General features: G+C 37.4%; 1 pseudogene; it reads right to left on the bottom strand.

Moving 5' to 3' along the window:
• Positions 1–4080: 4080 nt before the first annotated feature.
• Positions 4081–5698, bottom strand: LOC140597584 (zinc finger protein RFP pseudogene; annotated as a pseudogene).
• Positions 5699–23622: the final 17924 nt, after the last annotated feature.

Below are 23622 nucleotides of genomic sequence, written 5' to 3'. Positions count from 1 at the left end.
AAATGTCAGACTCTTGGTTTTGGCTCCGGTCCTATTCTCAGGGTCCTGAATTGAGCCCTGTGTCGGGCTCTGCACTCAGCACAGAGTGTGCTTAAGTTTCTCTCTCCCTCTCCCTTTGCTCCCCCCCTCCATGTTCATGTGCCGGTGCTGTATCTCAAATAAATAAATAAATCTTTTAAAAAATGTTTTAAAATATTTCATCCATTTCTGATTTTCCAAATCTGCATGGGAGATCTCACTCATGGAATGTAATTCCATGCACATTCTATGATTTCAAGAATTTTAAATTTATTGGTAATTGTTTTGTGTCCTAATGTGTATCCTGTCCTTCAGAGTGTTTTATAGGCCCTGGTGAAATATGTCTATTTCAACCTTTTGCTGTTTTGGTTTTGGCTTCATCTGTTCTGGAGCTCTGTGGCTAAGTGCTTATATGTTTATAATTATATTTTTTGAGGGATTGCCCCTGTTATTATTATATAATTACTTTTTTTCCTCTTTTATAGCCTATTTTCTATTTGCATCTGTATACTAGCCCAGCTCTCTTTAGTTTACTGTTAGCATGGAATATTTTCCATTCTTATAGTTGCTTTTTTTTTTTCATTCTTATAGTTTCAACCAATTTGTGTCTTTGAATGTAAAGTGAGCTTCTGTTGAACCATATATTTTTAAATTCATTCCATCAATGTCTGTGTTTCATTTGGAGATTTTGAAACCCATTTACATTTAATGTTATTACTGCTGTGATGGAATTTAATCCTGCCACTCTGCTTTTTGTTGTCTTTATGTCGTATATCTTTTTTGTTCTATGTCCCTCTATTGCCAACTTTTTGTAAGTACATATTTTCTCTTGTGTCTTTTTAATTCCATTGTCCCTTCCTTTATATAGATTCTTAAGTTTTTGTTTAAATTCCAGTGAGTGAATACAGTGTAATATTAGTTTAACATAGTGTTTCACCATTTCAAGTGTACTCTTTAATCCTCATCACCTGTTTACCCTATCTGCCGGCCCCCCCCCTTCCATTCTGGTAACCATCGGTTTGTTCTCCTTAGTTAAGAGTCTGTTTCTTGGTTTACCTCTCTTTCTCTCGCTCTTCCCCCCTCCTTGATCATTTATTTTGTTTCATAAATTCCACACACGAGTGAAATAATCTGGTATTTGTCTTTCTCTGACTTATTTCACTTAGCATAACACTCTCTAGCTCAATCCATTTGAGTGACATGGATGGATTCATTTTTATGGCTAAGTAGTATTTGATTGCATGAGCATACCATATCTTTATCCACCTATCAGTCAAAGGACACTTGGGCTGTTTCCATAATTTGGCCATTGTAAATAATGCTGCGATAAGCATTGTGGTGTATATATCCATTTGAATTAATAGTATTGTATTATTTGAGCACCTAGTAGTGCAATTGCTGGAAGGTAGGGTAGATCTATTTTTAACTTTTTGAGGAATTCCATACTATTTCCAGAGAAGCTGCACTATGTTGCATTCCCATCAAAAGTGCAAGAGGCTAGTCCTTTCTTCACATCCTTGCTACCACCAATTGTTTCTTGTCTTGTCGATTTTAGCCAATCTGACAGTGTGAGATGATATCTCGTTGTAATTTTGATTGGCATTTCTGTGATGATCAGTAATGCTGAGCATCTTTTCATGTGTTTGTTGGCTATCTGTATGTCTACCTTGGAAAAGTGTCTATTCATGTCTTCTGCCCATTTATTTATTTATTTATTATTTATTTATTTATTAATAATAAATTTATTTTTTATTGGTGTTCAATTTACCAACATACAGAATAACACCCAGTGCTCATCCCGTCAAGTGCCCCCCTCAATGCCCATCACCCATTCACCCCCACCCCCCGCCCTCCTCCCCTTCCACCACCCCTAGTTCGTTTCCCAGAGTTAGGAGTCTTTATGTTCTGTCTCCCTTTCTGATATTTCCCACACATTTCTTCTCCCTTCCCTTATATTCCCTTTCACTATTATTTATATTCCCCAAATGAATGAGAACATACAATGTTTGTCCTTCTGCCCATTTTTGAATCAGATTACTTATTTTGGGGGACTTGAATTTTATAAGATCTTTATAGATTTTGGATTCTTTATAGATTTTGGATCAGATATGTCATTTGCAAATATCTTCTCCTATCCTGTAAGTTATGTTTTAATTTCCTTGATTGTTTTCTTTGCTGTGTAGAAGCTTTTTTTTCTTTAATGAAAACCCAACAGTTAATCTTTCTTTTTGTTTCCCTAGCCTCAGGAGACATATCTAGAAAGAACTTGCTAAAGCCAATGTTAAAGAAGTTACTACTTATGTTCTCCTCTAGGATTTTTATGATTTCAGGGGTCACATTTGAGTCTTTAATACATTGTGAATTCATTTTTGCATACAATATAAGAAAGTGGTCGAGTTTCATTCTTTTATATGCTGCTGTCCAGGTTTCCCAACACCATTTGTTGAGGAGACTGTCATTTTCCCATTGGATATACTTTCCTGTTTTGTCAAAAGTTGGCCATATAGTGTGGGTTCATTTCTCAGTTTTCTATTTTGTTTTATTATTCTATGCATCAATTTTTATGCCAGTACCATACTGTCTCGATCACTACAACTTTTATTTTTTTTATAGAACTTGAAGTACACAATTGGGACGCCTCTAGCTTTGGTTTTCTTTTTCAAGGTTGCTTTAGCTATTTGGGGTCTTTTGGTGTACTGTACAAATTTTACAGTTCTTTCCTTCCTCTAGCTGTGTGAAAAATGTTTTTATTTTGATGGCAATATAATTAAATTTATAGATTGCTTCGGGTTGTATAGACATTTTAATGATACTTGTTCTTCCAGTGCGTGAGCAGGGAATGTCTTCCCAATTCCTCATATCACCTTCAATTTCTTTCATCAGTGTTTTATCGTTTTCAGAGTACAGGTCTTCCATGTCTTTGATTAGGTTTAAACCTAGGTATCTTATGGGTTTTGGTGCAATTATAGATGGGAACAATTCCTTAATTTCTCTTTCTGCTGCTTCGTTATTGGTATATAGAAATACAATAGATTGCTGTACATTGATTTTGTATCCTACAACTTTACTGAATTTGTGTATCAGAGCTAACATTTTTTTTTGGTGGAATCTGTTGAGTTTTCTACGTAGAATATCTTGTCTGCAAAGAGTGAAAGTTTGACTTTGTCCTTGCTGATTTAGATGGCTTTTATTATTTCTGTTGGATGATTGCTGAGGGTTGGACTTCTGGTACTACGTTATAAAACAGTGGTGAGAGTGGACATCCCGTCTTCTTCCTGACCATAGAGGGAAAGTTCTCAGCTTTTCCCCATTGAGAATGATACTAGCTGTGGATTTTTCACATATGGACTTCATGATTTTGAGGTATTTTCCTTCTATGCCCAGTGTTTTGGTGGTTATTATTTTTTTTCTAATCAAGAATGGATGTTGTACTTTGTCAAGTGCTTTTTCTGCATTCACTGAGAGGATCACATGGTTCTTTTATTAATATGGTGTATCACATTGATTGGTTTGTGAATGTTTAGCCCACCTGGCAATCCAGGAATAAATCCTAGTTGATCATCACAAATGATTCTTTTAATGAACTGTTGGATTCTATCAGCTGGTATCATGTAGAGAATCTTTGCATTCTTGTTCACCAGGGATATTAGCCTGCATTTCTCTTTTTAACGGGTTCTGTGTCTGTCTTTTGTAACAAGGTAATGCTGGCCTCATAGAATGAGTTTGGAAGTTTTCCCTCCATTTATATTTTTTGAAATAGTTTGAGAAGAATAGGTATTAACTCTTCTGTATGTATGTATGTATGTATGTATGTATGTATGTATGTATTTTGATCATCTGGTTTTTATTTCCAGGCAATCTTGTTACTTCTCATTATATCTCACAATTTGCATGGATAGGGAAAGAATAGTAGAAAATGTGGACATCTTGTCTCCCACCTTAGGAGCATGGAGAGTGGTAAGGAAAGCCAGCTGCAATGAACAAAAAGTGGCAAGGCAACAAGGCATTGTATGCCTGGGGTTGGATTATGGCCAACAGCCCTTTTGGCCCAAGTTCACGTCATCAACATAAGGTCTCCATGGAATGAGCATGATTGCCTACATGGCCAGAAAACCCATCAATCCTACTCAAGGGGCAGATGATGAAAGGGGCTGCACTCTTCCCTCCCAAGTATCTCAGACTGAATTCGGGCTGGACAGGCCCACAGAAGGTAGCATGAGAGAAAGTAAAAATTTGACACCTGTCTGTCACGTTGTAGAAGGAGACCTCACCAGAATCATAGTCCAAGAAAATCCCCACCCACTGGAGAGGGGTCCACTGGGGGAGGGAAGTCCCTGGGGAGGTAAGAGCCCAGTATTCTTTCCCATACCACAAAGACACTGTCCAGAATCCATTCTGGGTGGACAAAATTACTCTACCTTTTCTGCACACTGAGTTTTCACATACATCAAGGTCTGCTTGGCCTTATCTCTCATCTCTACCTCCCAATGGTGTCTCCCAGCGACGATCTTGGAGCACCAAAGACGCAGGGAAACAGATTTAACAGCTCTGGGTTGTTGGTTAGGTCCTGCTAGAAGTAACTATGCCAAAGGTACATGCTGCAGGAAAGGATTCAGGTGGGGTAGGCCGTGTCTGGGTCTAGAGTCATACCTACTGAGTATGATTGAGCCTCTCTCAATTTTTGAATTTTCCCCATATTGGCTGAATTTTTCCTGTGAACTGCTTCAGATTTTCAGGCAAGAAGAGACGGTTTGGGGTGAAAATGTGGCTTTTTTTCCCTCTTGCAGATCTAGAAGTGTGATCAAAGGATCAGGGATCCTGATTGTTTCACGTATGTTCAATGAGTCCCTGATGTTCTGCAGGAGCTCCCTGGTAGGCTGCTGCTGCTTCTCTTCCATCTGGGTGATCAGGCTACTCGGGTGGTAGACATTGCAGGAGATCTGGTGTTGACACCACTGATGCTGTCGTAGGTAGCTAAATCTAGCTCCTCAAGGTGGCCCAGGAGATGATACTCATGATCCTTTAAGGAGTGAGAGAGCTGCTCAAACTTCCAGACGATCTTCTCCCTCTCCATCTGGTTCAGGCTCAAGATTTCAGCTCGTGTCTGCTCCCCCTGTGCCCAGCACCTCTTCTTTAAGTCTTTCAGTCTTTCCAGGTGGTCCAGCTGGTTCTGGATTTGCTCCTTGAAGTCCTCCACTGCCTTCTTGAGCGGCAGCATGCTATGGCCAATGTGCTTGCAGAAGCAGCCACACACCACACAGATGGGCACATGGTCCGCCTCACAATACACCTTCAGGGACTTGTGGTGCTTCTCCCACACCCCCATCTCGGCCAGGGCCCCCAATGACCACAAGGTGCACATCTGTTTCACTAGCTGTGTTATGTTGGCCAGGTGCCAACTGGGTCTCATGTGCTGCTGCAGGAAGATCTCCTGGCGCTGTGGGCATCACCTGTCGGTCTCCATCTCGCCCTAGCAATGGGTGAGGCATGCACAACAGTTGTTGCACCTGCAGTCGAGCCTCATGGGGTTGGCAAAGTACTGCAGACACATTGGGCAGGTGGACTTCTGCACACCCTCCTGATTGCCCCTTCCTGGCAGCCTTGCAAGTTGGGCAGGCAGAGGGCTGCACCTCTGCCTGGATCTCAAATGCATGCACTGGCCCCAACTGTTGCTGGCCATCCCTGTGCAAGTGCCCTGCTGAGTGAGCATGAATTCTTGTCTCCCAGCAGAGTCCTGTGACTGCACCAGGGGGCTGCCAAGGTGGGCTTCCTGTGGGACTGGGACAGTCATTGTTCGGATCCCTTTAACTCTCCTTTAAATGTTTGGTAGAGGGACATCTGGGTGGCTCAGTTGTTGGGCGTCTGCCTTCGGCTCAGGGTGTGGTCCCAGAATCCTGGGATTGAGCCTCACATTGGGCTCCCCCGCGGGAAGCCTGCTTCTCCCACTGCCTATGTCTCTGCCTCTCTCTCTTTGTCTCTCAGGAATAAATAAATAAAATATTTAAAACAAAAATAAATGTTTGGTAGAATTCAGCTGTGATCATCTGGCCGTGCTTTTGTCTCTTGGTTGATGTTTGATTACTGTTTCTATCTATCTATCATCTATCCATTTATTAATTTTTGCTTGTTCTGGATCTGTTCAAGTTTTCTTCCTGTTTTAGTTCTGCTAGTTTAGAAGATTCTAGGAATGCATCCATTTCTTGAGATTTCCCAATTTGTTGCCATTTAATTTTTCATAATATTCTCTTATAATTGTTTGTATTTCTGTGGTATTGGTTGTGATTCCTCCTCTCTCACTCATGATTTTATTTATTTGGATTATTTTTTTATATGTGACTTTTTTGAAAGTTTTATTTATTTATTCATGAGAGATACAGAAAGAGAGGCAGAGGCATAGGCAGAGGGAGAAGCAGGCTCCCTGCTAGTAGCCTCATGTGGGACTCGATCCTGGAACCCTGGGATCATGCCCTGGGCTGAAGGCAGATGCTCAACCATTGAGCCATCCTGGCTTCCTTATTTAGATTTTCCCTCGTTTGATGAATCTGGCTAGGAGTTTATCAATTTTTTTAGTATTTTTCAAAATCCACCTCCTGGCCTCATGGATCTGCTTTACTGCGTGTGTCTGTGTGTGTGTGTTTCTCTATCATGTATTTCTTCTCAATCTTTATTATTTCCTTTCTTCTGCTGACTTTAGGTTTCATTTGCTGTTCCTTCCCTATCTCCTTTAGGTATCAGTTTATGTTTTTATTTGAGATTTTTCTTGCTTCCTGAGGTAGGCCTTTATTGCTATATAGTTGCCTCTTAAGGCTGCCTTTACTGCATCACAAAGGTTTCTAAGCATTGTGTTTCCATTTTCACTTGTTTTCATGTATTTTTATTTATTTATTTAATTTCCTTATTGATCCTTTCATGCTTTAGTAGATTGCTTTTTAGTCTCCATGTATCTGTGGTCTTTCCAATAATTTTCTTGTGATGGAATTCAAGTTCATAGTATTGTGATGAGAAAATACACATGGTATGATCTCAATATTTTTGTACTTGTTGAGGACTGATATGTAACCTGATACATGATCTATTCTGGAGAATAGATCCAGAAATAGATCCTATTCATAGGACATTTCCTATGTGCAATCAAAAAGAATGTGTATTCTGCTGCTATGTGATGGGATGTTCTGACTACATATGTTAAGTTCATCTGGTCCAGTGCGTCATTCAAAGCCATTATTTCCTTATTGGTTTTCTGCTTAGATGACCTGCCCATTGTTGTAAGTGGGATGTTAACGTCCCCTACTTTTATTGTATTATTACCAATGACTTTATGTTTCTTATTATTTGTTTTATTCATTTGAGTATTCCCAAGTTTGCAGCATAAATATTTGCAATTGTTAGATCTTCTTGTTGAATGGACCCCTTTATTATGATGTAGTGTCCTTCTGCATCTCTTCTTATGCCTTTGGCTTAAAATCTAGTTTTTCTGATATTCCCCATTGTTACTTGGTCTTTCTTTTGACAACCATTTGCATGGTAAGTATTTCTCCATCTCTAGTTTTCAGTGTACTGGTGATTTTAGGTCTGAAATGATTCCCTTGTAGGCAGCATATAAATGGGTCTTGTGTTTCTTTTTTTTTTTTTCATCCATTCTGACACACTATGTCTTTTGATTGAATTATTTTGTCCATTTTCATTCAGCATAATTATGGCTCGATATGAATGTACTGCCATTTGATACTTTTTTGGTCATCGTTTCTGGAGATATTCTATGTTCCTTTTCTAGTCTTTGCCATTTTTGGTCTTTCCTTCCCACTCGAAGAGTCCTCTTTAATATTTCTTGCAGGGTTGGTTTAGTGGTCACAAATGCCTTTAGTGTTTGTTTGCCTGGGAAACTCTTTATCTCTCCTTCAATTCTGAATGATAATCCTACTGGATATTCTTGGGTGCATATATTTTTTTTTTCTATTCAGCCTGTTGATCATATCATGCCACTTCTTTCTGCCCTGCCATGTTTCTGTAGAAAGATCTGCTGTTAGATTATTTGTCTTCCCTTGTAAGTTAAGGACTTGTTTTTTTGTCTTGCTGTGTTTAAGATTTTTGCTTTATCTCTATAGTTTACAAAATTTAACTGTGTTATGTCTTGATGTTGATCTGCTTTTGTTGATTTTGATGTAAGTTTTCTGTGGCTCCTGTATTTGGAAGTCTGTTTCCTTCCTCGGATTACGGAAGTTTTCACCTCTAATTTCCTCAAATAAATCTCCTGCCCTCTCTTCTTCTGGGACTCTTATGAATATTATTATGCTGTATGGAATCACTGAGCTCCCTATGTCTACATTTGTGAGCCAATGTTTTTCTTTCTGTTTCTTTTTCAGCTTCATTATTATTTTCCATTATTGTATCTTCTATATCACTTATTCGTTCCTCTGCTTCTTCCATCCTACGTTCATTACACCCAGTCACTTTGAATCTTGGTTTTTGCATTTTCATTTTGGCCTGGGTAGTTTTGTTCTTTTATCTCTGCAGTAAGGGAGTCCCTGTAGTCTTCTATGCTTTTCTCAGGCTCAGCTAGTATCTTTATGATTGTTGCTTTAAATTCTAGATGAAACATACTACTTATAACTGTTTCTATTAGATCTGTGGATGTGACCTTTCCTTGCTCTTTCTTTTGGTATGAATTCCTTTGTCTTGACATTTTGTCTAGGTCTTCATTTTCTTCTTTGTGTTAGAAAAGTCTATTAGGTCTTCTGCCCTTGAAAGTACTAGTCTTATGAAGAAGATGTTACATAGTGACCAGGGCTTAGAGCTTTAGAGATTATCTCTGGGTGTGCTGTGTGTGTTCTGCGTTTTTTTTTTTTTTTCCCTACTCTATCTTTTAGGCCATTTGTCTGCAGAGACTCTCCTTTCCTTCTCTGGACATTGTTTGGTCCCTATTCTGATTGTGGTGAGCTTTAAGTAAGTGTATTCTGGTATGCTTGTGGAATGAGACCTGACAGCACCTCCAGCAGAACTGAGACCCTGCATGTCTCTGTTTGGTCAACATGTATTGGGCAGGTGTCTCTGCTGGAGGAAGGATCTGCTGCACTGGGACTGATGCAAGGTTGACTGAGAGGGGCAGTCCCACAAGAGTGTTTAGGGGGTGATGCCTGATGCATGCACATTAGGCATTAGGCAATCAGTGTCCGCGCTTTGCTGCTTCCTGTAGGTGACTCCACGTTTATGCTGATCAGTGGGCAATAGAAATGATTCTAGCCATCTCCTTTGTTTCCATAGATGTGTTTCTGTGAATGCTGCCTTTCAAGGATGCATTCTAAGTAGCGCAAATTACGTCCTTCTGTGTGATCCAAGTATTCTTCATATCACTGTTTCCATGCTCTCTGCCCCAAGGTTGTGTGACTGCCTTCTCTCCAGGTGCAGTGCAGTGCGCATAGGCCCTATCTCAGCCAAGCCACTGACCTTTAAACCTCCAGGCTTTAAGTCCTGCTGGTTGTATGAACTCATGAAATTCAGCCTCTCTCTCAATTTGCAAGCCAATGGCTTTGGGGAAACCTTCTCCTTGTGTATTCCCCTGTGTTTTCCTTTCTCTCTTGCCATGGCTCCCTCCATTTCACAGTACCTGAAATCTGTTTCTCTACTAATCCATGTGTCCACATTTCCTACCTTAGTCAGTATGGCCTCTAGTCTCCCTTCACTTGTGGAGTTCTTTCAGTGTTCATGTTGATTTCTGGGTTATTTAGGGTTTTATAGTTTTCTATTTGTGTTCTTGGGTCCAGGTGAGCATAAGGCCCTTCTATTCCACCACCATCTTCTTCTTTTACTTTTACTCTATATTTTTGAGTTGTTTTGTTGTTCTCCTGGGTAAATACAACTAATATCTTAATTTATAAATACAACTGGTAAATACAACTAATATCTTAATTTATAACACTATAGGTTAATACCAACTTAATTTCAGTAGATATGAAAGCTTTCCTCCTATATTGCTTCATCACCTTATGTTGTTATTGTCACAAATTTCATCTTTATACAATCTGTACCCACTAATGTAGATTTTAAATTATTGTTTTATTCGTTTGTGTTTCTAATCTGATTGGAATAAAGTGGAGCTATGAATTGTAATGATATTAATACCAATCGTTATATACCAACTTTTATATTTACCTATGTAGGCGTCTTCTCTGGTGTTCTTTATTTCATTATGCAGATTTGGGTCACTCTTTAGTGACCTTTCAATTCATCCTGAAGGATTGCTTTTATCACATCTTATGAGGAAGTTTTACTATTGACAAACATATTTTGTTTAGTTTAGATTATCTTAATTCTTTATAACAAAAGTAATTATACTTAGTGGGAAGAATAGAAAAAAAAATGTTATACCCACTCTTCCTGGATGTGGAAGTACATATGGCATTTTGTATATACTTGCTCTGCCTAGATTTACATCATTACAAGTCTAAATGAAGAATTTGTGGGCCTCATGATGTAACTAAAATAATGAGAGGATCAGTAGGTAACAAGTGTTCATGCAAAAGACACCATTGAGAAAATCCCAGAACATGAAGGTGAGGCTGAAGCAACCCCCTATACCACAAAGATGGAGATGGATCACATTAGAAGGGTAATAGTAACAGCTATACATGACCACTTGGCCTCTCCTCCAGTTTAGTATAGCATCACACTGAAAGGTACCTCTGAGCCTAAAATTCCTCTAGTGGGAAAAGATATCCCAGGACAAATTTCTGTCTCTCCCAGAGACATTGTGAGTTACCTCCTGGGCGTCCTACTCTGGCTTTGCCTACTGGAGATTATGGGGGAAATCTGCAGAGCTTGATCAGTGGGAATCAGATTATGATGGAGATGTGGGGAAGGACTTCCAACATCAGCAGTTGAATCTTGGCAGACCAAGATTCCATACCTGCAGGACCCAAGTACTAGTCTCAATCAATAGCTCTTCTCTATCTGCAGACCCAGACAGTGGTGCAATCTGATTAGAGAACTTGTCAGAATACAGGTATGCCTCATTTGGTACCTCAAACAAAGAGCCTTGTAGGCCCTAGACTCTGATTGGCCCCCCTCCTCAGGCAGGGGTGATAATTCATAGCCCTATCCATGGGTGAGTGTTGTTCCTGTTCCCACATGACCCGAAAGCCTGACCAAAACACCTAGGAGGCTGTTTGGATCTGAATCTCCTGCTCTGCCTGGGCAGAGGAGATCATATAATCCTACCCACTCCTGAGTGTAGCTCCTGGCTTCTCACAACCAGAAAGCCTTTTCTACACCTAGGGAAGGTATAGAGTCCAGCAATGCTTGAGTAGAGAATCCAGCAGGCAGAGCTGATTGTTTGCATAGCAAATCCAGTGGAACCACTTGGCCAGAAGATTTAAGGATCAGATTATTGTGGATGATCCAGAAACAAAGCGCTTTGCCATCTTTAGACCTGGCTGTCCTGCTCTACCTGGGCAGGGAGCTAATTCATAGTTCCACCCTCTGCTAAGTATAGTGCCTCAAAAAAAGGGGCCTGATCTGAGCACCTGGAAAGCTGCATGACTTTCAGTAATCCAGAATCTCCCAACAAAGAAAAACCCAGGATCAGATGGCTTTACTGGTGACTTTAAGGATGAAAGACATTACTCTTTCTACATGACCTCATATATATGGTATATGTTTTAGATTTTGTTTTTATTAATATTCCTTTGACGATAGTAAGGAGTTGCAGTGCAAATTTGGAAAGTAACTTATTCTTGAGATTCAAACATACCTTGTTTAATTATACTTTATTATGTTTTGCAGATATTTTCTTTTTTACAGATTGAAGGTTTGTAGCAACCCTGCATTAGCAAATATATTGCCACCATTTTTCCAAGAACATTTTCTTATTTTGTGTCCCTGTGTCACATTTTGATAATTATCTCAATATTTCAAAATTTATAACTATTATTATATAATAATGACATATAAGTATTACTATATTTGTTATGATGATCACTGTTCCTTGATGTTAGTGTTATAATTGTTTTTGAGGCATGATGGGCCACATATGAGGTGGTAAATTTAATCAGGAAATATGTGTGTTCTAACTGCTCCACTGACCACCTCTTCCCAAATTTTTCTTCCTACCATTGGGGCTCCCTATTCCATAAGACACAATATTGAAATTAGGCCAATCAATAACCCTATAATGGCCTCTACATTTTCAGGTTAATGAATGAGCCACACATCTTACTTTAAATTAAAACTTATAAATGATTAAACTTAGTAAGGAAGGCATGTTAAAAGTGAAGATATACCAAAGCAAGGCCTCTTGTGCCAAATGGTGATCTAAATTGTGAATGCAAATAAAAGCTTTTGAAAGAAATTAAAAGTGTGAGCCAAGTGAACACATGACTGATAAGTAAACAAAACAGATTTGTTGGTGACATGAAAAAACATTTCAGTGGTCAGGATAGGAATCCAAACCACCTATAATATTCTCGTAAGCTAAAGGCTAATCTAGAACAAGGCCCTAACTCTCTTCAATTCTTTGAAGACTGAGAGAAGTAAGGAAGCTGTAGAAGAAAAGTTTGAAGCTAGCAGAGATAGATTCATAAGGTTTAAGGAAAGAACGCATCTCCAAAACAAAAACATACAAGTTGAAGCATTAAGTGGTGATATAGAAACTGCAGAAAGTTATCCAGAAGATCTAGCTAAGATAATTAACCGAAGTGGCTACACTAAACAAGAGATTTTCAGTGTAGATGAAATAACCTTTTATTGGAATAGGATGGCATCTAGGACTGTCAGAGAGGAAAAGTGAATGGTTCACTTCAATACTTCAATCCTTTGAAGGATAACTCTCTCGCTAGAGTCTAAGAAAGCTGGTAACTTTCATTTGAAGCCAATGCTTATTTGCCATCCTGAAAATCCTTAAGAATTATGCTAAATCTTTTACACAGCAAAGGAAACCATTAACAAAACTAAAAAATGACCTACAGAATGGGTGAAGATATTTGCAAATGTCTTCTTAGATAAAGGACTAGTATCCAAACTCTATAAAGAACTTATCAAACTCGAGACCCGTACAACACACACACACACACACACACACACACACACACACACAAATCAGGTCAAGAAATGGGCAGAAGACATAAATAGCCATTTCTCTAAAGACATACAAATGGACAACAGATAAAATGATCAACATCTCTCGGCATCAGGGAAATCCAAATCAAAACCACAATGAGATACCACCTCACACCAGTCAGAATGGCTAAATTTAGCAACGGAGGAAACAACAGATGCAGAGAAAGGGGAATCCTCTTACATTCTTGGTCAGAATGCAAACTGGGGCAGCCAGTTTGGAAAACTATGGAGATTTCTCAAAAAGTTAAAAATAGAACTACCCTATACCCCAGCAATTGTACTACTAGGTATTTACCCCAAAGGATACAAATACAGTGATTCAAAGGGGGCACATACACCCCAATGTTTACAGCAGCAATGTCCATAACAGCCAAAATATGGAAAGAGTCCAGATGTCCATCAACAAATGAATGGACAAAGAAGAGGTGAGATATGTATATAATGGAATATTACTCAGTCATCAAAAAGAATGAAATCTTACCATTTGCAATGATTGAATAAGACTGGAGGGTATTATGCTGAGCAAAATAAGAGACAAATAGTATATGATTTTACTAATATGTGTAATTTATGAAACAAAACACATGAACATAGTGAAAGGGTAGGAAATATAAAATAGGATGAAAACAAAGAAGGAAACAAACCATAAAAGACTCTTAAGTATAGGAGACAAGTTGAGGCTTGCCGGAGAGGAGATGCATGCAGGGATGCTGTATCTGGGCGATGGGATCTAAGGAGCACACTTGAAGTAGTGAGCACTGAGTGTTGTAAGTACTGATGAGTCACTAAATTCTATCTCTGAAACTAACAATACAGTATATGTTAATTAAAAAAATAATTATGTTAAATCTACTCTGTGCTATATAATGGAACTAAAAAGCCTGGATGACAGTACACCTATTTACAATATGGTTTACAGAACATATTATTCCCACAGTTGAGATACACTTCTCAGAAAAAAATCCCTTCAAAATACTATTACTGCTCATTTATAAGGCACCTAGTCACCCAAGAGCTCTGATGGAGAAGTATGAGATTAGTGTTTTCAGGCTTGCTAACACAACATCCATTCTGTAGCCCATGGATAAAGGAGTAAGTTTTCCTCTCACATCTTATTACTTAATAAATACATCGTGTAAGGCTATAGCTACATTAATACTCATTCTTCTGATGGATCTGGGCAAAGTAAATCAAAAACTTTCTGGAAAGGATTCACCATTATACATAATAAAAACATTTGTAATTCTTGGGAAGAGGTCAAAATATCAACATTAACAGGAGTGTGGAACAGGAGTTTGGAAGAAATTTATTCCAAAACTCTTGGGTAACTTTGAAGGGTTCAAGACTTCAGTGGAGGAAGTAATTGCAGATGTTTTGGAAATAACGAGAACAAAATTAAAGGTGGAGCCTGAAGGTATGGCTGAATTGCTGCAGTCTCATGATAAAACTAACAGATGGTGTGGTCCTTCTTATGAATGAGCAAAGAAAGTGGTTTCCTGATATAAAATGTATGCCTGGTAAAGATGGTGTGAAGATTGTTGAAATGACAACAAAGGATTTAGAATATTACGCGAACTTAGTTGATAAGCGGCAGCAAGATTTTGATGGCTGACTCCAGTTTTGAAAGAAGTTTTACTGTGTGTAACATGCTATCAATCACCATCACAAAAAAAAAAAAAAAAAACACCATCACATACTACTGAGAAATCATTCATGAAAGGAAGAGTCGGTCAATGTGACAAACCTCATTTTTCTCTTATTTTGAGAAATTTCCACAACTACCTAAGCTTCAACAACCACCCCACCCAGCAGCATCAAGATAAGACCAGCCTCTGCCAGCAAAAAGATATGGGCTTCCTGAAAGCTCAGGTGATGGTTAAATTTTTTTAGCATTAAAATATTTTAAATTAGGGTATATATTTTTTATACACATAATGCTATTGCAAACCTAATAGACCACGGTATAGTGTAAAGATAACTTCTATATTCACTTGGAAACAAAAAAATGCATTTGTCTTTCTTTATTGTGATATTGGCATTTCTGTGGTGGCTTGGAATTGACCTTGAGATAAGCCTGTACTAAAAATATCCCAAGATAAATTTATATAAGATTAAGAATGAAATTATTTTAAAAAATGAGAAAATTTAGATGTGGTAAGATGTATAACAAAATGTTATTGACTGGAAAATTATATTTTATAAATATTTAAATTTTTATAATTTTTAAATTTCCTTTTTAATGCTTTTTCATTTTGTGTATTGTCTGTAATGATATTCAATACATTTACACTGAGAACAATTTAACAAAAAAAATAGTATGTAGTCTACACCTAAAGAAGTGTGCATGGGCCAGTTTTTGTTTTTGTTTTGTGACTGTGTGTGTGTGTGTTTACAAAATTAATTTTTTTTGGCTGGTGCTACTAATCTGTCTTAGTTATCATTATGTAATTTGAAAAAATAGCACAGAAATCTTAAAATCATTGGCTTTGAAAGGGTGGTGTGTTCTTATCCATATGTATGTTTTACTGTACTGAGATAAGATACTTATTTTGTTTTCTGTGAGTTAAAATTGTACCTAGATATTTTTAATATTACAACTGACTCTTAAAAAATGTAAGTTTGAATTGTGCAGATCCACTTACATGTGGACTTCTTTTGACAAATGTAGTACAGTGTTATAAATGTATCTTCTTTTATGATTTTCTTTTCTAGCTTTATCGTAGGAATATTGTATATAATACACCTAACATACAAAATATGTGTTAGTTGATTGATCATATTATTGGTAATGCTTCCCAGTCAGCAGTAGACTATTAGTTAAGTTTTTGGTGAGTCAAAAGTTATACATAAACAGTTTTCAACTGTGTCAGGGGTCAGGACCCCTAACTCCCATGCTGGTCAAGAGTAAACTGTATCTTTGTCCCTAGAATGTATTAATTGAAATATTATGTTTAACACTTCTGTGAAGTGTGAATGCAAGCTAAATTAGAAAAAAAAGTATAAGAGAAAACAAGCACATTTGTATTATTGAGTCTTGATTGCATCAGTTACTAAAACTTTGTTTAAAGAATGTGTTCTTATATCATTATACCCATTAATTCCTAGGAATAACTGAAAATATTTTTTAAAAATTTACACTTTGAATTTCATAAAGGGATGCATATTTTCTTTTACCAATAAATTCCATCAAGGTATAACATTGCCTTATTACTAAATGAGTATCTTATATGTTGGTAATACATGTAAATTAAACTATGATTCCTAACTAATTTTTTTCTATCATGGCTATTAATTACTTGGTGTTTGGCCTTATGTTTAGCCATTTATCTCCATCAAGATTTCTTTAAACTTTACCTCTCTGATTTATTCTTGCTTGTTTTTCTAACCTCACTTTATTCTTCTTCTTTTTTTTTTTCTAATTACAGAAGCCTCCTACACTCCTCTAACATTTTAAAACTTCTTTGGTTTCTTGGTTCATGCTGTTTCCAAGATATTTTATGACTGGAATTTTTTTAATAAATTAATTTTTTATTGGTGTTCAATTTTTATGACTGGAATTTTAATGAATGATTAGTAACTCAAGTTCCTTTGATATTTTAGTTTCAAAACGTGTTTACATAAACATAGCAAAGGAATAATCTTATATTTTAGCTTTTCCTTTGTAATATGTTTATTTGCATGAGAAAATCAACAAAATAAATTTTAAAGTACTGAATTATATACAGACAATCCCACTTTGTTCAGAATTAATAGTCAAAATTTCATTCTTATCTAATCTTTTTCCTTTATTTTCCTCTATATGCCTTGTCATTGAAACTAACATAATGCCAACTCTTCTACTTTTTTTTTTCCAAGATAATACTGGATCTTTATTTTGTTTTAATTAATTTTTATTGGTGTTCAATTTACCAACATACAGAAAAACACCCAGTGCTCAACCCGTCAAGTGTCCACCTCAGTGCCCGTCACCCATTCCCCTCCAACACCCGCCCTCCTTCCCTTCCACTACCCCTAGTTCGTTTCCCCGAGTTAGGAGTCTTTATGTTCTGTCTCCCTTCCTGATATTTCCCAACATTTCTTTTCCCTTCCTTTATATTCCCTTTCACTATTATTTATATTCCCCAAATGAATGAGAATATACACTGTCCTTCTCCGATTGACTTATTTCACTCAGCATAATACCCTCCAGTTCCATCCACGTTGAAGCAAATGGTGGGTATTTGTCGTTTCTAATTGCTGAGTAATATTCCATTGTATACTTAAACCACATCTTCTTTATCCATTCATCTTTCGATGGACACCGAGGCTCCTTCCACAGTTTGGCTATTGTGGCCATTGCTGATAGAAACATCGGGGTGCAGGTGTCCCGACGTTTCATTGCATCTGAATCTTTGGGGTAAATCCCCAGGAGTGCAATTGCTGGGTCGTAGGGCAGGTCTATTTTTAACTCTTTGAGGAACCTCCACACAGTTTTCCAGAGTGGCTGCACCAGTTCACATTCCCACCAACAGTGTAAGAGGGTTCCCTTTTCTCCGCATCCTCTCCAACATTTGTGGTTTCCTGCCTTGTTAATTTTCCCCATTCTCGCTGGTGTGAGGTGGTATCTCATTGTGGTTTTGATTTGTATTTCCCTGATGGCAAGTGATACAGAGCATTTTCTCATGTGCATGTTGGCCATGTCCATGTCTTCCTCTGTGAGATTTCTCTTCATGTCTTTTGCCCATTTCATGATTGGATTGTTTGTTTCTTTGCTGTTGAGTTTAATAAGTTCTTTATAGATTTTGGAAACTAGCCCTTTATCTGATATGTCATTTGCAAATATCTTCTCCCATTCTGTAGGTTGTCTTTTAGTTTTGTTGACTGTATCCTTTGCTGTGCAAAAGCTTCTTATCTTGATGAAGTCCCAATAGTTCATTTTTGCTTTTGTTTCTTTTGCCTTTGTGGATGTATCTTGCAAGAAGTTACTGTGGCCGAGTTCAAAGAGGGTGTTGCCTGTGTTCTCTTCTATGATTTTGATGGACTCTTGTCTCACATTTAGATCTCTCATCCATTTTGAGTTTATCTTTGTGTATGGTGAAAGAGAGTGGTCCAGTTTCATTCTTCTGCATGTGGATGTCCAATTTTCCCAGCACCATTTATTGAAGAGACTGTCTTTCTTCCAATGGATAGTCTTTCCTCCTTTATCGAATATTAGATGACCATACATTTCAGGGTCCACTTCTGGGTTCTCTATTCTGTTCCATTGATCTAGGTGTCTGTTTTTGTGCCAGTACCACACTGTCTTGCTGACCACAGCTTTGTAGTACAACCTGAAATCTGGCATTGTGATGCCCCCAGCTATGGTTTTCTTTTGTAATTTTCCCCTGGCTATTCGGGGTCTTTTCTGATTCCACACAAATCTTAAAATAATTTGTTCTAACTCTCTGAAGAAAGTCCATGGTATTTTGATAGGGATTGCATTAAACGTGTAAATTGCCCTGGGTAACATTGACATTTTTACAATATTAATTCTGCCAATACATGAGCATGGAATATTTTTCCATCTCTTTGTGTCTTCCTCAATTTCTTTCCGAAGTGTTCTATAGTTTTTAGGGTATAGATCTTTTACCTCTTTGGTTAGGTTTATTCCTAGGTATCTTATGCTTTTGGGTGCAATTGTAAATGGGATTGACTCCTTAATTTCTCTTTCTTCAGTCTCATTGTTAGTGTATAGAAATGCCATTGATTTCTGGGCATTGATTTTGTATCCTGCCACGCTACCAAATTGCTGTATGAGTTCTAGCAATCTTGGGGTGGAGGCTTTTGGGTTTTCTATGTAGAGTATCATGTCTACTTTTTAAAGCAATTTTACACTATCATATTGCGTAACTTATATTTTAAATATTTGTAACATACTCTCTTTTTTGTATATTCAAAATACATATGTTTTCTCAATATATTTAGCTGTGTCCCTATCACAATGGGTATTAATTATTTTGTTATTTTAGACTAGAGTCTGATGTTTCAGCCTGTTACATCACATTCCTGTCTCAGGGAAACTGACTGCCTGCCTGACCCCAATGCTGAAAAGAATTAAAACAAATTTTAGTTTGTTCTTCAATTTACAGCAAATAAGACACTGTGAAACTTTGATTTATTTTATACTTTTCACATCATGTAATCTTTTTTGTTTAACTGAGGGAAAACATATATAACAAAAATTCATCAAGTTAATCATTTTTAAAAGATTTTTATTTATTTATTCATGAGAGACACAGTGAGAGAGAAAGGCAGAGACACAGACTGAGGGAGAAGCAGGCTCCCTGAAGGGAGTGCTATGTGGCACTCCATCCCAGATCCTGGGATCACGCCCCGGGCCAAAGGCAGCCAGCCACTCAACCACTGAGCCAGCCAGGTGTCCCCAATTTAATCATTTTAAAGTGTACAATATAGTGGCACTTAGTACATTCAAATTTTTCTGCAACCGTTTCAACTGTTTCAACTGCTTCTGTATCGGATTTCTCTCACTTGTAATATTTTCAGTTTATCTATATTGTAGCTTGCATCACTATTTATTACTTCGCATATGTGAATAATTTTCCAATGAATTGATATGCCACATTTTGTTTATCAATTTCTCAGCTGGTGACATTTGGATTTTTACCACATTTAGGTGTTGGGTATTTGAGTGCTAATGCTGTTGCTGTGAATATTCATATACAAGTTTTTGATTGAACAGCTGTTTTCAATTCTTTTCATTGCTGCAAACCTATAACCATTCCCTAGAGTTCAGACAATCTTGTTTCTCACAGTTTCTGCTTGTTTTTCAATGTTTCTTTTGGGAGCAAGAGCTTAAAGTTACCTACTGTGACATTTTGGGCTTATGTAACTAAACAACTTTTTCTTTCAATTTTTAAATTTAAATTCAATTTGCTATCATATAGTGTAACACCCAGTGCTCATCCCATCAGGTGCCCTCCTTAGTGCCTGTCACCAATTTACCCCATCCCCCTACCCTCCTCCCCTTCCACAACCCTTTGTTTGTTTCCCAGAGGTAGGAGTCTCTCATGTTTTATCTTCCTCTCTAATTTTTCCTATTCAGTTCCCCTCCTTTCCCTTATAATCCCTTTCACTATTTCTTATACGTCCCATATGAGTGAAACTATATGATTGTCCTTCTCTGACTGACTTATTTCACTCAGCATAATATCCTCCAGTTCCATCCATGTTGAAGCAAATGGGGGGTATTTGTCTTTTCTGATGGCTGAGTAATATTCCATATAGCCTATATATATATATATATACCACATCATCTTTATCCATTCATCTGTTGAAGGACATCATGGCTCCTTCCACAGTTTGGCTATTGTGGACATTGCTGCTATGAACATTAAGGTGCAGGTGTCTTGGCATTTCACTAAATCACTATCTTTGGGGGAAAAAAACTGTACTGCAATTGCTGGGTCATAGAGTGGCTCTATTTTTCCTTTTTTAAAGATTTTGTTTATTTATTCATGAGAGACACAGAGAGGCAGAGACACAGGCAGAGGGAGAAGCAGGCAGGGTGGCTCTATTTTTAACTTCTTGAGGAACCTCCAGAGTGGCTTGCATTCCCACCAATGGTGCAAGAGAGTTCCCCTTTCTCCAAATCCTCTCCAACATTTGTTGTTTCTTGTCTTGTTAATTTTCACCATTCTCACTGGTGTGAGGTGGTATCTCATTGTGGTTTTGATGTGTATTTCCCTGATGGCAAGTGATGTGGAGCATTTTTTCATGTGCTTCTTAGCCATGTGTAGGTCTTCTTTGGAGAAATATTGGTTCATTTCTTCGGCCTATGTCATTACTGGATATTTTGTTTCTTGGGTGTTGAGTTTGATAGGTTCTTTATAGATCTTGGATACTAGCCCTTTATCTGACATGTCATTTGGAAATATCATCTCCCAATCCGTAAGTTGTCTTTTAGTTTTGTTGACTGTTTCTTTTGCTGTGTAGAACCTTTTTATCTTAAGTCGCAATAGCTCATTTTTGCTTTGTTTCCTGTGCCTTCACAGATGTATCTTGCAAGAAGTTGCTGTGGCCAAGTTCAAAAAGGGTGTTGCCTGTGTTCTCCTCTAAGATTTTGATGGATTTTTGTCTCACATTTACATCTTTCAACCATTTTGAGCTATCTTTTTGTGTATGGTATAAGAGACTGTTTCAGTTCATTTTAACTCTCCTTGCCTTCCTAGAATAAATCTCACTTGGTCAGAGAGTAGTAATTTTGGAATTCCATTGAATACAATTTGCTAATATTTTACTTTGAAAATAAGCATTAATACTCTTGAATGAAATTGGTCTATAACTTCTTTTGTTTCAGTATATTTATTAGTTTCTGATATCAAAGTTCTTAGTTTATAAAAATAATTTGATAAAACTTTCAGTAACACTAAATGGTTAAATAGTATAAGTGTTATTAATTTACAGGGCACCTGGGTGGCTTAGTTGATTAAGCCTCTTACTATTGATTTCAGCTCAGATTAGGATTCAGGGTTATGGGCTCTAGCCCCACATCAGGTTCCACACTCAGCAGGAGTCTGTTTGAGGTACTCTCCCTTTTCCTCTGCCCCTCACCCTGCTTGTGCTCTCTCTTTCTCTCTCAAGTAAATAAATATTTTAAAAACGTTATTAGAATTTATACCTAGCACTTTTTTTCTAAATTTTCATTTACATTCTAGTTAGTTAAAATACAGTGCAATATTGGTTTCAGGAATAGAATTCAGTGGTTCATCACTTGCATACAACACTCTGCTCATCAGAATAAGCACCTTCTTTAATACCTATCATCCATCTAGCCCACGGCCCCCACCTCCCTCCAACAACCCTTTTCTGTTCTCTATTGTTAAGAGTCCCTTAGGGTTTGTTTCCCTCTCTCCTTCCCCCTTCCCATATATTCATGTTTTCTTTCTTAAATTCTACAATGAGTAAGATCATATGGTTATTTGTCTTTCTCTGACTTATTTTACTTAGCATAATACACTCTCGTTTCCTCCAAATCATTACAAATGGCAATATTTCATTTTTGAAGGCTGAGTAATATTCTATTATATATGTATGTCACATCTTTATTCATTCATCAGGTGATGGACATTTGGGCTCTTTCCATAGTTTGGATATTATTGATTATAAGGTTATAAATATCAGGGTGCAGGTACCACTTCAAATCTGTACTTTTGCATCTTTTTTTAAAAGATTCATTTATTTATTCATGAGAGACACAGACTGAGAGGGAGAGAGGCAGAGACATAGGCAGAGGGAGAAGTAGGCTCCTCACAGGGAGCCTGATATGGGACTCAATCCTGTATCCTAGGATCATGACCTGAGCTGAAGGCAGGCACCCAACCGCTGAGACACCCAGGCGTCCCTGTATTTTTGCATCTTTTGGGCAAATACTCAGTAGTGCAATTACTGGATAATGTGGTAGTTTGTTTCCAAATTTTTGAGGAACCTCCATACTGGTTTTCACCATGACTGCACCAGTTTACATTCCCATGAACTGTACAGAAGTATTCCTTTTTCTCCACACCCTTGACAAAACTTGTTTCTTGAGGTTTTCACTTTAGCAATTCTGACAGATGTGAGGTGATATCTTATTGTGATATTGATTTGCATTTCCCTGATGACATATTGAGCATCTTTTTATGAGTCCACTGGCCATCTCTAGTTCTTCTTTGAAGAAATCACTATTCATGTCATATGCTCATTTTGTAATTGGATTATTTATTTCTTAGGTGTTGAGTTTTACCAGCTCTTTATGTATTTTGGATTCTAACCCTTTATCACATACACCATTGCAAATAATTTCTTTCATTCAGTAGGTTGCATTTTAGTTTTATTGACTATTTCCCTATGCAGAAGCTTTTTATTTTTTTCTAATTTTTACTTAAATTCTAGTTAGTTAACCTATAGAGTAATATTAGTGATTCATTATTACATATAACACTGAGTGCTTATCACAGTAAGTGTTCTCCTTAATACTGATCATCCATTTAGCGCATCCCCAACCATCTCCATCTATCATCCCTGTTTTTTCTCTATCTTTAAGAGTCTCTTATAGTTTGTTTCCCTCTCTCTCTTTTCATTGTTTTTTTTTTCTCCCTCCTATATGTTCATCTATTTTGTTTCTTAAATTCCATATAGGAGTGAAATCATATGGTATTGGTCTTTGACTTATTTCACTTATCATAAAACTATTTAGCTCCATCTACATTGTTGCAAATGCCAAATTTCAGTCTGTTTGATGGCTGAATAAAATTCCTTTGTATATGTATACCGCATCTTCTTTATCCAATCATTAGTCAATGGATATTTAGCCTCTTTCCATCATTTGGCTGTTGTTGATAATGGTGATATAAACATTGGGGAGTATGCATCCCTTCAAAACTGTACTTTTGTGTCCTTTGGAGAAATACCTAGTAGGGAAATTGTTGGATTGTACGGTAGTTGTGAATGTTTTGAGGAATCTTCATAGTTTTCTCT

Source organism: Vulpes vulpes, unplaced genomic scaffold (genome assembly GCF_048418805.1).
Source record: "Vulpes vulpes isolate BD-2025 unplaced genomic scaffold, VulVul3 u000000845, whole genome shotgun sequence".
Classification (NCBI taxonomy): Eukaryota; Metazoa; Chordata; class Mammalia; order Carnivora; family Canidae; genus Vulpes; species Vulpes vulpes.
The sequence above is the reverse complement of the archived record's forward strand: the minus strand, read 5'-3'. Positions and strand labels throughout refer to the sequence as shown.